This window comes from Lissotriton helveticus, chromosome 1_1 (genome assembly GCF_964261635.1).
Source record: "Lissotriton helveticus chromosome 1_1, aLisHel1.1, whole genome shotgun sequence".
NCBI classification, from domain to species: Eukaryota; Metazoa; Chordata; class Amphibia; order Caudata; family Salamandridae; genus Lissotriton; species Lissotriton helveticus.
In genome coordinates this window covers 1,618,903,326-1,618,917,938 of record NC_136057.1, presented here as the reverse complement: position 1 = coordinate 1,618,917,938, position 14,613 = coordinate 1,618,903,326, and the positions used below count along the sequence as shown (strand labels likewise).

The 14,613-nt window shown below is 43.9% G+C and overlaps 1 protein-coding gene across 2 annotated transcripts in view; it reads right to left on the bottom strand.

The window, feature by feature from the left end:
- The window catches only part of COPZ1 (coat protein complex I subunit zeta 1), a 201,305-nt gene that overhangs the window by 54,455 nt on the left and 132,237 nt on the right, over nt 1-14,613 (bottom strand). The gene's annotated exons all lie outside the window — the stretch shown is intronic.

Sequence of the window (14,613 nt, the reverse complement as noted above, 5' to 3'; positions counted from 1 at the left end):
GGCAGCGAAGAACGGGCCATTTTAAGCATTAGAGAAAAATAAACAGTAAGAAGAAATACACTAAACAACAATTCCCACCCTCCACCCCCACTCCTCCACACCAGGTTCGTCCAACATTATCATGCATGGTTGGGGTATGTGCAAAGGTGCCAAATGTCTGCAGCCAACACTAAGAGGGGGGTCTATGTAGCCTCCGTATCATCTCGGGGGACCAAGTGCAATATCTGCAAATATTTCGGGCAGGTCACTTACCTGAATTCTAGCGAAAGGATTAGAATAAAAGGGCCTCACAAATCAGGATAGGTGCCCTCCTGTCCTCGACAGTGAGTGACAAACGCACCAGCGCTAGGGTAAACCATAATTTGTGTAACCATGAGACATGTTCTGGGATCTTCAGTCCCCCAGTGAGAGAGGATTATTTAGCGTGCTGCGCTTAATGGTAGGGCCATTTGCCCACCATGGGTCGATCGTAATGGAGAGGTCAGGGGGCTGGATAGACCCAGGAGAGTATAGGCACGGAAACAGGACAGGGAATAGCAGTATTGAATGCTGAATTAATGTCGTTTAAGACCTGCTCACAGAATCTAGCCAATTTCGGGCAATGCCATAAGAGGTGAAGAAGAGAGCCTGTCTGTCCACAGCCCCACCAGCATTTGCCAGAGCGCCCCTTTTTCCATCTGTGTATTTGTGCAGGTGTGAGATACCAGTAGGAGGCTACTTTATAGGCCGGCTCCATACTGGCCATGTTGTGTGCAGCCTGATGTACTCTATAGTAAATGTCATTCCATTCTTTTGTGGAGAGAGAGAGCACCCCAGCTCCCCTTCCCAATGCAATTGGCCCTTAGATTTAGAAGCGAATCCGATGTCAGAGAACAGAGCATAGAGTTCAGCAATGAGGTGTGTAAAGGATGGAACAGCAGCGTAGAGTATAGCGTAGTATTATTATATGAGTAAGAAGTCAGAGGATAAACAACCCCAACCAACTTGCAAGACCTGCAACTGTCAACTGAAAAGTTGCTTCTTACATTCTTCAAGAAATCAGTTCCACGTTCCGACTGAGTAGCCTAGGAACAGAGATACATTCTAAGAAGGAACAAGTACACTACAAGGTGCTTATCAACATCTTTACAGACCAGCCATTTCTCAAAGTAGGTAAGGGGGAGGGAGGAACCAGGTTTGTAGCTTGGGGAAGTCCCCCAGTGTCTCAGCTGTAAGTAAAGGAACACGTCTGATGAAAGAAGGAAGTAGTTCTGCTTGAGTCGATCAAAGGGGATAACCCCCCAAAGGGTCAAAAAGCGAGCCCAACGGTTTAAACCCTTTTTGCACCATTGGTTAAAAACTGAGTAATACCCTGAAGGGAAGTCTGGCTTGTCAATAATCAACACCATTGGAGTGGGAACCTTAATCAAACCATGTTTAAGGGCTACAGAGACCCATACCTTCAGTGTTGTCTGTCACCAGCAATTATTACAGCCCCCAGGCCCAGTACTTGCGAGGCAGCCAGACCTCGCTCCAGATATTAACACCAGTGACCGTCTAAACCATAAAAGACCAATGTTTTTCCAAGAGGGCCGATTGCACTCTACGATGTAGTGGGGTTGTGCGGCCTGGAAGTAACGGATGATCATAGGGAGCCCTAGGCCTCCATCTCCCTTTGTACAATACAGTTGTTTATGATGTAGGCGCTGTTTCTTGCCATTCCAGATGAACCGATTGATGGCGTCTTGCAGGGTGCGCAACACCAGGGGTGACAAGAGTCAATGGAATGGTATGGAAGACAAATAGTATGCGCAGGAGCACTGTCATTTGAACTACAGCTAGGCAGCCAGTCCCAGGCTCCACACTGATAGTGTCTTATTAGTCTGGTTGAGGAGTGCCCCATAGTTCACCACCACTATCTTCTGCAGCGTGGGAGCTTCTTGTACACACAAGTCTGTAGGGTCTCTTTCGCCAAGACGAATCAAAAACGTGCACGCAGGGTGGATTTCCACGGAGAGGTGACCGACCGGTTCAGAATCTGGGATTTTTGGAAATGGACTTTAAAACTGGAGACCTCACCAAACAACCATAACTCATCAAGTAGGGATGGCAGCGAGACCTGCAGGTTATCCCCAACTCTGCACCATAGGTTTCATGTAAAACGCGAAGAGAAGCGGGGATATGGGGCAACCCTGTCGAGTTCCGCGCTATAGAGAACATGGAGGACGACGTCCCGTTGGCACGGACTGTTAGTTTTCATTTTAAAGTTACAAATACCATCAGCCTCTTGAACTTATAAAAATGGAAAAAAATCCAAAAGTATATTTTATATTATAGCAGGGATATGCCTCCAAGGCAGAGGTTAGCAAATGTTGTAAAGCCAAGGCCTCAGTAAAATATAAATAAATAAATTTTTTAAAAGTAGGGGCCCCCCTGAATTTCTAGCAATTATTCTAATACATATGCGATGTTTAACTATGTCTAACATATTTAAATATTGCAGTTAAGTTTAGTTACCCTATCAAATACAGAATTTCCAAACATACAATTCTGGCCAGCCAGGCCTTAAAGTGTAAAAGTATCCACAGTGTGATCAGCAGCAGTGACGGGAGGGGAGGTTTTAAGAATATTTGGAGTTCCTTCCCTTCTGACACCTATTCCCAGCCAGTGTATAAATGACAAAAGGTGTTAGTGATGGTCCATTACAGAGTGGCTTACTGATGCTAATGTTTTTTTCAACTTGAAACAAAGAACTTTTATCAGCATGATGCTTCTCTCGGTCAGAGCCTGGTGCCCCCACTGGGATCAATTATAGCCTTCCCGGGGGTGGTGGGCGCCCCCTTAATTTGAGGACCTCTGCTCTAAGGGGACAGAGGATAACAGCCTGCTAAAAAAACGTACTTCTCTACAGACAGAACATTGGAGGACCACATTGAGAGTACCACAACAAGCAATGAATTGAACATCAGCCAGGGTTTAAACTGAGAAAAGAGATATACCATCAACATGTGACCAATACTAGGGTTACCGTTATTCCAAGCATACTACAGGAATCCTACAGACTGCAATTGGCTTCTGCACAGCTGAAAAGAAAGCATCAACAAAGCATAACAGTATTCCTGTATAAGCATAACTATCTATCCTCACGCTTTGGTTACACAAGCTAGAAAGTGCCAACACAACAGCCAATCACAATAACAAACCAAGCACAAACCATTTTCCTGCCCACTAACCAGCACTGCTATCGAAGAAATTAATAAAGCATGTGTCCTTGAATAACGCTTTATGACACCACCAAACCTCTCAGTATTCTGAAAAAGAAATCTAGAACTCTCCACCATGTTTAATTTGAATTTCAGGAATGTTCAGCTGCACTGCACAATCCTCACTCCCGGTGGAACAGAAGACCGCTATTTCCAAAGCGCCTGATAGTAGGTGTGGATTGCGCAATACTGGCGGAATTTCTTTACATGGAATTCTGCAGAGTTACATGAAATCTCTGCAAGATTCCGCAGAGTTGTGCAAGCAGGCAGAATCAGAACGTCTGGCTGCATGCACTGACGTTTAGTGATGAAAGCTTGTTTGGTGCTGTAAAATCACCATGCGGCACACCAGAGGTGCTGCTTCTATGCTGTCGCTCAAGTAGATTTTCTACTCGAGCGGCAGCTCTCTCAACATGAACGGTTGCAACCGCCTGCGTTGAGAAAATCTCCCCAGGTTCCTTTCGAGTGCTCGAAAATCACGCCAGGGGACACAAATTCTCGCTTGAGCTCACCAACTTACCGTTTACAAGTCACACGCAGGGCTTGAAAAATCCAAAACATGGTACTAGTCTTGCAGGACTAGTACCTTAAAAAATGTCCTCGACCTAACTGCAACTTGCTTGATCTCAGTCTATGAAAGTGGAGCAAATGTGACAAGATAACAAGATTTAAAGGCATCTTTATTGCTCATTAACTTTGTGAGCAATAAAAATGCCTTTAAATCTTGTTATCTTGTCACATTTGTTCCGTTTTCACAGACAGAGGACAAAAGTTGGTTTGTTTTCCTACTCGCCAGAAAGGGCGAGTAGGACCTAAAAACAGCTCGACCTTGTTAAATTTAGCTCGACTATGCGAGCGGTTGAGTGGAATTTTCGAGCCCTGACACGTGAGGAATAGCTCTGCAACGCGGTGGTTGGCAGAGTTTAGCCGGAACTCCGCATGAGTGGGCAAAACTAAGTGAACTCTGCCAGTAGGGTGGAAGATTTCACCCACTTCTGATGGAAAGTTAACCTACGAACTTGAGGACTGAGATCAGGAGCTTTGCTAAGTGATATAGAATATTTTAACTTGATTAAAAAGACCAATGGGTAAAGCACAAAGGAGGATTTCTGCATCAAGGACTGATAATACAGTACCTGCTCAAGCATGCTGAGCTTTTCGTCAAGTCCCTTCAAGGACTGCTCGAAGGGACCAGCCCTGGGATGCATATAATATAGCTTTTTACAAGTAAAACTGATGGCAGAAAGGCAGTAGGGAGGATAAGAGAAATTACACTAACCTTAGTTAATCTCCGTGGTTCACAGCTTTCCAGTCTCTTTTAGGCCCCAGAAAAAAAGTCTACTTATGATAACAAATCTATTTTCTGTTGTCCAATGTCCTCTTATGACTTTCACAACAGTACTGTATTTTGACCTGCTTCTGAGTTCAAGTTGTGATATGGCCAGTGAAAATTATTGGCATAACAGTTAAACAGAGGCCTAAACTATTTACATAAGTCTACTTCTGATAACAAATCTATTTTCTGTTGTCCAACGTCCTCTTATGACTTTCACAAAAGTACCGTATTTTGACCTGCTGGAGAAGCGTGGCTCAGGTGGAGAAGCGTGGCTCAGTGGTTAGAGGCGGCAGACCCGGAAGCTGAGATCGGCCGTGGACCAGGGTTCGATTCCCCGCCTCGGCGGGACTCGGGCTCAAAAATTCCACGGACTCGACAATTCTCGCTCCGGTGCCTACTCGACTCACGGGGTCACACTCTGCGACTCTGGGCAATAGCTTGCTTAATCTCCACTACGGCCCCTCGCGGCGGGATGCCTGGCTTTCACCTTGTGGATACCCTGCCGGGGTATCTCACAGGGGAATACCAGGACGGGTTCCCTAAGCAAGCGCCTTGATGCCTTCGGGTGATACGTGCGCTATATAAGTCGCAATACATTTACACACAATACATTTCTGAGTTCAAGTTGTGATATGGCCAGCGAAAATTATTGGCATAACAGTTAAACAGAGGCCTAAACTATTTACATAAGGTGAAAAAGATGGCAGCTGGCTACTTGCACTCAAAAGAACTAGCCTGACTACCCGCCTTTGTCAGCACCAGACGAGGAACAACTGCATAAAAAAAACCTTGCCAGAGGTGGCTGGTTGAAAAGAAATTGCAGTACTTGTGACCAATGGACTATGAGCAGTGAAAAGGAAAACACACTGGAACTGTTCTCAACACGCACCACAAGCTTATTGAGGATTGTCTTGCAATGGTGCCCTCCTACACAACTAGGAGAGTGCAGGCTGCAGGGCTGAGCATAAGCAGGCGTTGAGGAGAGATTGAGTGTTGGGTTGGGGTCCAGATCAGAGGCGCTCCCAAACTTAGCTTGTGCCAGGTAGCAAATCCTTGCAGAAGCCGGCAACCGTAGAAGGCCCAGGAAGAGCCTGCTGAGATCTGGCCATCCCACAGTTATCAGCTTCAGGCGGTATGGAAGATGGAATGGAAGACAAAGCCCCAAGAATATTCATCGGCTGGTGAGACTGTGTCTGCAGGATCATCGCTAGCCAACAAGCACTTCCCCAGCCACACGAGGCAGAGTAAGCATTGTTGTGCTTTCAAATGATGAATAGTGCTGCGCAAACAAATGATGGATGGAATGCTGAATAAATAATACATTAACCCCCAGTTAAGAGATCTGGGTTACATTTATTGTTCTTTTGCTCACCATGCCACCCCAGTTTAGACCCAGCCATTTGCAAATCAGTCTTGACCCTGTGCCTCATGGGAACAGTCCAGACCGAACTATCAAGCCTGGTCCTCACTGGATCGGAAACAAGCATCCTGGGACCAGTTTCTGGGTATTACCCTTTATCAACAAGGCTAGCTTGAATCCAGTGGCATATACCCATCCCACTTAGGGTGAAAAGTGAAGTGGGGTGAAACCCCAAAACCGATCATAGGATGCTTGTTTCCTATCCAGGGATGACCTGGCCTGGCAGTTCGGGCTGGACTGTTCCCATTGGGCACAGGGTCAAGAACGATTTGCATACGGCTGGGTTCAAACTGGAATAGCATGGTGAGCAATAAAAACAATGAATTTAGGCCCAGATCTCTGTACTGGGGTGAATGTATGACATTGTTCTGCATTCTGTCCATCAATTGTTGTTTTTGCATTTCTCAAATTATGAACAGGCAGAAAAACATTATCTGCAACCCAGGAAATTCAGAAGAATTGCAACAATCTTGCCTAAGACGAAACCAGAGTTCAATATCAAATGGAGTATCCTTTAACTGACAGAGTATGCCTAGTGCACAAGTGCAACTCGAATTAAGTATGAAAATGCTGGACTCACTAAAAGATGGGAAAACTTCAAAACAATAAATGCTGAAATAAACTATCAGTTATCCTCCTCTTCTATATTTGGCTCATGAAAATGATGAAGAAATCAGTATGTGTGAGGGAACCAGTGATTGCGACAACCATGGAAGTGAAACAGCAATCACAATGACACCCAATCCACGTGTTGCATTTGCAGCACGGTCAGAACAACAAATGCGTCTTAACACATTCCTTTACTACGCATGTCGATACAATGACATGCCTTGGGTACAGCGGCAGTGAACTTTAAAAGTCTAATGCTTTCCCTACTGTTGCGCATACTGGAGTTGGAATAGTAAATGATACTGTTCCAAAGTCCAGTGCTTTCCCTAAGGCAAGTCGTTGTTAAGACTTGCGTGGTAAGGGAATGTGTGGTTAAGACGCATTTGTTGTTCCGCGCGCGTTAAGGGACACTTGGTTTAGGCATGCATGGTTGTGTCATACAACCATAATGGAGTGATAGAAGCCTCTGGATGACATAAAGAAACTGTCATATCAGAACACGGATGGGGAGGGGGAAAGACTCAAAGCTCAAAGTCAGTGGGCAATATTGAAGATACATAAAGAAATCTGACCACTGTATGGGGTAAGGAAAAAAGGGAGGAAAGAAGACCGCATCTCTAGCAAGAAAGGTGACAACTAGTAAGTAATACAAATTCACACGCAAGTAGGAGCAGTCTTCAAAGGATCATGCAGAGTCGGCACTAACTCACTTGGGTAACAATAGGAAGAAAGATAGTAGTGTACATCTTCTACATACAATCAAAACAGTTGATATGACAAGGGAACCTGATATTGACAAAATTAACATCAAAACAGAAAAAGATTGGGACCAGTTAACAAACCATGGTTAGTCCTGTGTCTACTGAAACTAATAGGGAGGAGCCCACTCTGGCCGAGTTTTCCATCTTTTAGTGAGTCCAGTATTTTCATACTTAATTCGAGTTTCACTTGTGCACCAGGCATACTCTGTCAGTTAAAGGATACTACATTTGAGATTAAACTCTGGTTTCATCTTAGGCAAGATTGTTGCAATTCTTCTGAATTTCCTGGGTTTCAGATAGATGTTTTTCTGCCTGTTCATCATTTGAGAAATGCAAAAACAATTGATGGACAGAATGCATCTAGAACAACGAAGGTTAGAACCAGAAGGGTCTACTGCGAGAATTCATGAGTTGATGTCGGACCTAGACAGTACCCTTCAAGATCTCAAGCTTACAATGTAAGATTTAGATAATCTGCAATGGCGGAATAACCTACACATCTCAGGTATCAAAGAAGGATTGGAGGGAAAGATGAATCACATTTCATTGTGGACCTCTTCCATAAGGCATTCCCAGACTCCCCTGACTGGGACTCTGATGCCCAAATACAGCAGACACGTTGCTTTCCATTAAGGAGAAGAAGAACTGAAAACCCAAGATCACTGCTAATGTACATAGGAAATGTCATTTTACGGCAAGAAGGATGTTCTAAAGCCAAAGACAGCAATAGAAATAAGAGATTATCGATTATCTACATTTAGAGTAAATGGATTCACTTTCAAGTTTTAGTGGGTTAAGATGGGAAGGGTTGGGTTAGCAACTGGGCCGCTTGATCAGGTCTTCTTTTTCCTCAAAAAGTGGTGTATGGATGATGGGAAGAGTATGGTGAAAGAGGATCCAGTGGGTTGAATTGGGACACAAGGGCAGCATGTTCTAAAATTGAAGGAAGAGGGACAGGGGAAAAACTATTGGTAAACCGGGACATGAATATGATCATCAAGGTGATATGCCGGGCACACATGTTGGATGTGGCATGTCACAATGATATATACAAAGCAATCGGAGATGAAACCAGTGGAAAATTATTAAGTATTGTCAACTGGATGCGAGTAGTTTAAATAGTGCTCACAAATGTGCACACAAATGTGCACACATACAAAGCGGATATTATTTGCCTAACTGAAACACATAGCTTATAAAGATATTTCATGACATAAACACTTAGGTTATTCAGTAATCACCCACACTTCTCAATAAATGGTTGAGAAGCAAAAAGAGTAAAGTAAAGAAGAGAACAGCAGATTCACAAGGCACGAAGGCTGTAACATGAATTCTTATAGGGACTAACTGATTAACTGTCTGAAGTTTATATGGTCCAAATACAGGCAATCCAAAAGTACTGGACTATACTATCTGGTCATGGAGCTAACGGAACAGCAAGGAGAGACTGTCCTGTTTCGGGACTTCAACTATAAAATGGATCCAAAAATAGATGCGACAAATAGCAAGGCACTGCAGTGCACAAGTAGAGCCAGATATACCATAAAAAGTGTGTGTCAGGTTTTTAGCTTGGTAAGCATTTAGAAAAAATTTAATCTAGAAGAACAGGGCTTCTAAACATTCCTGCATCAATATGTTTCCATCAAGAACAATATTAAATTAAGTTGAAATTAAACTGGGCACTGCGATTATTTCAGACCACAATTTACTTCTAACCAACGCCAGATTAGGGAATCAGGGTTCGATATAAACTTTGTTCCAGATGAAATTTTGATCGATCACTATTGACACATACACTCCAAGGGTGAATGACAATAACTATGGTGGAATTTCTACATTTAAATGTTGGTACTGCCAAACTAAATATTGTACGGGACACCTTTAAGGTGTGTATCAGAACTAGTGCTGTTCAATTTGTGGTGAGAATAAAGCAATAGACGAGGGAGACAAACAGAAAAAGTGAACTGATTAAGGTTAGTTGAGAGGCTGCCTGCGTCAGACATTCGATCCTCAGCAGACAACAAGAATATAATTTGTAGACAATTGCTTGCTGTTGGACTTGGCACTTTTTGCAGGGTCATCCCTAAACCTTTTGCTTTCCTCCTAGCCTTTTTGCTGACTGGGTGATGTTTGTTTTAGGATTCTGGGCACTTTAGCACTGGTTAGCAGTGCAGAGTGCGTGAGCTCTCTGCCCTCCATAGGCAATAATTGGGAAGCCCTTCCTTATGGGATAATTCCTAAATAAGACAAAATAAGTATGTCATGTTTGGTATATGTGGAATGGGAATAATAAATGCTGCGCAATGGTGTGCGCAGATTTACTTTACTATTTTAGAAGTGGCACTTTTAGAAGTTGGCATTTCTGTGTGCTGTGTGCCTGCCTGCATGTCGGTTTCTAGAAGTGACTGGGGCTGGTGAGGAGTGGGTAGCTCTTGTAAAACAACAAAAGAGTGTCGTGAAAGAAGTGTGTAAGCACTAGACACAGAGAAGAAATCTCCCTGAAGAAGTCACAGTGGAAATCAGCGTTTTTTTTTTAGGAAGCCCTCACTCACCACCCTGGGTGGTGACATGCTTCATTATCGGGCCCACCAGGAGAAGCCGAATGACTCCCTGGTGTGCTACAACGCCAGATTACTGCGGAGCGGGTTCTTTGTGGCAAAAGTGTCAAAAAGAAATGTGAATTAAAAATGTCAGAAACTGTGCCATACAGAATTGTTTTTATTCAATGGTCAGTTTGACATAAGTAAAATATGTGTGGGAAACTTACCAGTTAATGAATAGGTTGTTTCCACTTAAAGTGGGGTCAACATGTTTCTGCCCGTCTATGTGTCATTTACTGGACTTTCATCAGGACCGTCATGTGGTGTACCTCGGCGGTATGGGCGCGCTAAGGCCCACCCTTACCAGAGGACGTGAAAGTTAAAAACAAGTGTGTAAAATAAAGTGCAAAAACCAAACAAAAGTGATGGGAAACCTTCAATTTGAGGTCCCTGTACTGTTTGTAATGCACAAGATCCACACCCCATGGGTCTCGGGAGGGGGGGGGGGGGGGAGAGACAATGGCACACCGCCCGCAACGCCTGCCACCCGTTTTGCACCTAGCGTCTCCTGCTACCGGACCCCGTGGATCTTACTGACTATGAAAATAATTAAAACTATTGCTGGAAACGTGGCAGTGTTTCTGCTGGGCATAAATTGAAGTCATACAAAATTACTATAAATTATTCAGAATGCAAGCCTGATCACTGTATAGTTATGGAAGTCATATATGCGGGAGATAGGATTTGTAGACAAGTGGGAAAGTTATACAAATAATTATACCTCCTGTCGGAGACAATATATTACTAAGCTTCACAACTGGCAAGAATTGCCTATAACATTGGTGGATAGATGTAATATAATTAAAATGATTGTACATACCCAATTTTGATGTCTATTCCTATCCGTACCATTATTTGTACACAACTCTTTTTCGCTCAGATGGATCACCTCCTTCACCAGAAGAACCTAAAGGATCCACCTTTAAACTCTAAACCCAAGATCAGTTGCCGTATCCCCCAGGTCTCATCCCTCAGCCCCACACTCTTCAAAGCATATATAATCCCTCTGGCCAACATCGTCATGTCCCACGGTCTCAAAATAATTTCCTAAACAGAGGACACCCCCTCATCCTCTCACTCACAGACGACCCCACCACCAGAACCAACTTCCACAGATGCATGAGATACGTCGCCAACTGGATAAAGAACAACTGTCTGCAGCTTAAAACAGACAAGACGGAAGTACTGATCTTTGGCAACAGCAGCAACACGTGGAACGTCTCCTGGTGGTCTTCAGACATGGGGCCTGTACCCACTGCCTCTAACCACATCAGAAACATCAGAATAATCACTGACAACAAGCTCACCATGAGATCAACACCGTCTCCTTTGTCTGCTTCCTCACTCTGCCCATGCTACGTAAGATCTCAAGTGGCTACCCCAACAGAGGAGAAACACAGTGACAAGTCCTCATCACCAGCTGAATGGACTACGGTAATGGTCTCTACGTAGGAATCTCTACACTCCTTCTACAGGGTTTTCAGATGATACAGAATGCCACAGCCAGACTCATCCTCGCCCTTACCTGATGAACACAAATCACAACACACCTCAGGAAATTCCACTGGCTCCCCACACAGAAGAGATGCCAATTCAAGCTGCTGACACACCCACAAAAGGCTCTACACAACTAAGGACACGTCTACATTAACCACTGCCTGAATTTCCACCAACAATCGAGAAGACTACCCTCCACCTCTCTTTCACTTGCCCATACTCCCTGCATCTAACGAAGCAGAGGTGGAGGACGTTCCTTCTCCCACATTGCAGCAAAGACCTGGAACAGCCTCCCCACTCACCTCCAGACAAAACAAAAATCTACTACTGGGCAATTCTTGTGGAGCTACCCAAGAACAAGTATTGTTTTTTATTGTTTTTATTTTCAGTATTAAAAGAGAGGTGGGCCAGATTTCAAGTCTCATTATTTGGCAGTTAAGTTACAAAAAATGTATTGCTTAATATTTGCTACCCCAGAATCACAGTATTTAAAAATGTATCAGATGAGTTTTGGACCACTTCCTGGTGGCACACTTCTCAAATATCTTGACCCTAGTTACTTAAAAGGGTTAATATTCAAAAAAGCTGGAAGGGCATATCTGATATGGAAAACCATATATCAGAAAAATAAAAATCTCCGGAATTCATATTTATACTCTACTGAGGGTTCCCGCTCTGTTCCCAATTGTTATATGGGGAAAATCTGTGTATAACCAGAATTGGACAATTAATAAAAGGGGGGATAATACACTTTTGAAGACCTTCAGCTCAGACTGAGCATAGCATAATTAACCTATCAGGTGTAGAAGACCTACAATTCATCAAATACTGCTGTAGACTAGGGAAGACGCCTGTGGATTAATTAAAATATTTGATCGGAAAGAGTTGGAAACTAATCTTAAATTTAACACTGAAAGAGTTGGAAATTAACCTTAAATTATACACCTACAATGGCACTCCCTACCTTGAGAAAATTCTAAGAAAGTTCCATCTAGGGGGCTGTTGAGACAACTATATTGCATATGGTAGGGTTACTCATAAGCAGAATTTTAGGGTACTGGGCAAATTACTTCGAACAAAGCCTCTCATGTCAACTTGCACCTCACTATCTACCCAATCTTACATCGCTTTGAACATGAAAGGAGGTACACAAGATGAGTATATTAGATTGAGGTTGTTGCTGATGTCACTCAGAGCTTTGGCATCCTAGAAGTTCAATATCTTATGCCAATGTTGTAGAGGGTGTAGATATTGCCCGGAGTTCCTTGCACCTTCTGCATCTTTTAAAAGAATGTTTCTTCACCCATGTTTTAATTGGTTGGGTGTAAGGTCTATTACTGAAGCAAATTAATGTGTGTTTGCAGGGCAGTGATCAACGGCTAGTTTATCAATTGCATAACTATCTGGATTTAGTAATAGCTGTTACTGCAGAATATGATTTTGGCTCTATGCAGCCCCTTACGTCCATAGCATTAATGTTCTTTGATCACGATTAAGGATCATAGCTAATGTCTGGGACTGGTGGTATGATTGACGCATTGTAGGAATAAGACATTACTTACAGAGGCGGCCTTAGGCATGTGCAAGCTGTGCAAAACACAAGATGATGGACGGAATGTTGCACAATGGCAAAACATTCACCCCCAGTCACAGATCTGGGTTTAATCCATCGTTATTTTGCTCACCAAGTCACCCCAGTTCCGACATGGCCATATGCAAATCAATCTTGACCCTGTGCCTCATGGGGACAGTCCAGCCCGAACTGTCAATCCATGTCTTTCCTGGACCGGAATCAAGCATCCTAGGACCGGTTTCTGGCTATCAGCCGTCTTCAGCCAGGATAGCTTGACTCCAGTGGCCTAGTGAGCAAGGGACCCACGTCTGGGCATACCCTTCCCACATAGGGTGAACAGCAAAACACACAAGATGATGGGCGGAATGTTGCACAATGGCAAAACATTCACCCCCAGTCACAGATATGGGTTTAATCCATCGTTATTTTGCTCACCAAGCCACCCCAGTTCCGACATGGCCATATGCAAATCAGTCTTGGCCCTGTGCCTCATGGGAACAGTCCAGCCCGAACTGCAAAGCCATGTCTTTCCTGGACCAGAATCAAGCATCCTAGGACCGGTTTCTGGCTATCAGCCGTCTTCAGCCAGTATAGCTTGACCTCAGTGGCCTAGTGAGCAAGGGACCCACGTCTGGGCATACCCTTCCCACATAGGGTGAACAGCAAAACACACAAGATGATGGACGGAATGTTGCACAATGGCAAAACATTCACCCCCAGTCACAGATCTGGGTTTAATCCATCGTTATTTTGCTCAAAGCATCACTAAGCCACTGGAGTCAAGCTAACCTGCCTGAAGACAGCTGATAGCCAGAAACCGGTCCTAGGATGCTTGAGTCCGGTCCAGGAAAGACATGGCTTGGCAGTTCGGTCTGGACTGTTCCCATGAGGCACAGGGTCAAGAAATGCAATCAATGGCAATTTCATAAATAAAAAATCATCAGTACATGCAAGTCATCACAAAGATGTCTTTGAGACACAGGAGTGCCCAATTATGTGAAAAATCACTAGATGATTATTTTTTACTTCTGAATCATCAGTCGTTATTGCTGGAATGTTGTCTGGTTACCCACTTAGGTTTTCGTTAATTATTTACTGATGTACGGTTGGACGGCCATCTTGTTACTTATTCTACAGACATAACTTGGTTAGATTTATTTTAGCCACTAAGGTTTGATCCTATTTTGACCTTCTTTACACCTCTTGCTGCAACTAGTCTTGGGGATATCACTCTCCCTCTGTGATTAGGACGGGTCCTGGAGCCAGCAAATTAGTGAGGATTTTGCCAATGTCCGGGTGGATAGACAGCTTCCTCTTTTTCATCCAGGACGTCAGTAATTCTCTCCAGTATAGACGCTCCAAGGTCTCAGATCTGAGCTTTGACGGTAGTTTTGACATTTACCGCGAGGCTGCGGAGTGCCATCCCTTCGCTGTTGAGCTCAACTTCAAAGTGGGCTGGTTGACGGCGAGTTGTTGGTGTCTTAGACGACGAATGTGCCCTAGTTTTTTGTGCCAATGGGGGTGGGATTCGACTTTGGAGCAAGTGACACCTCTCGGCGCTCAAGCTGCTTCTTG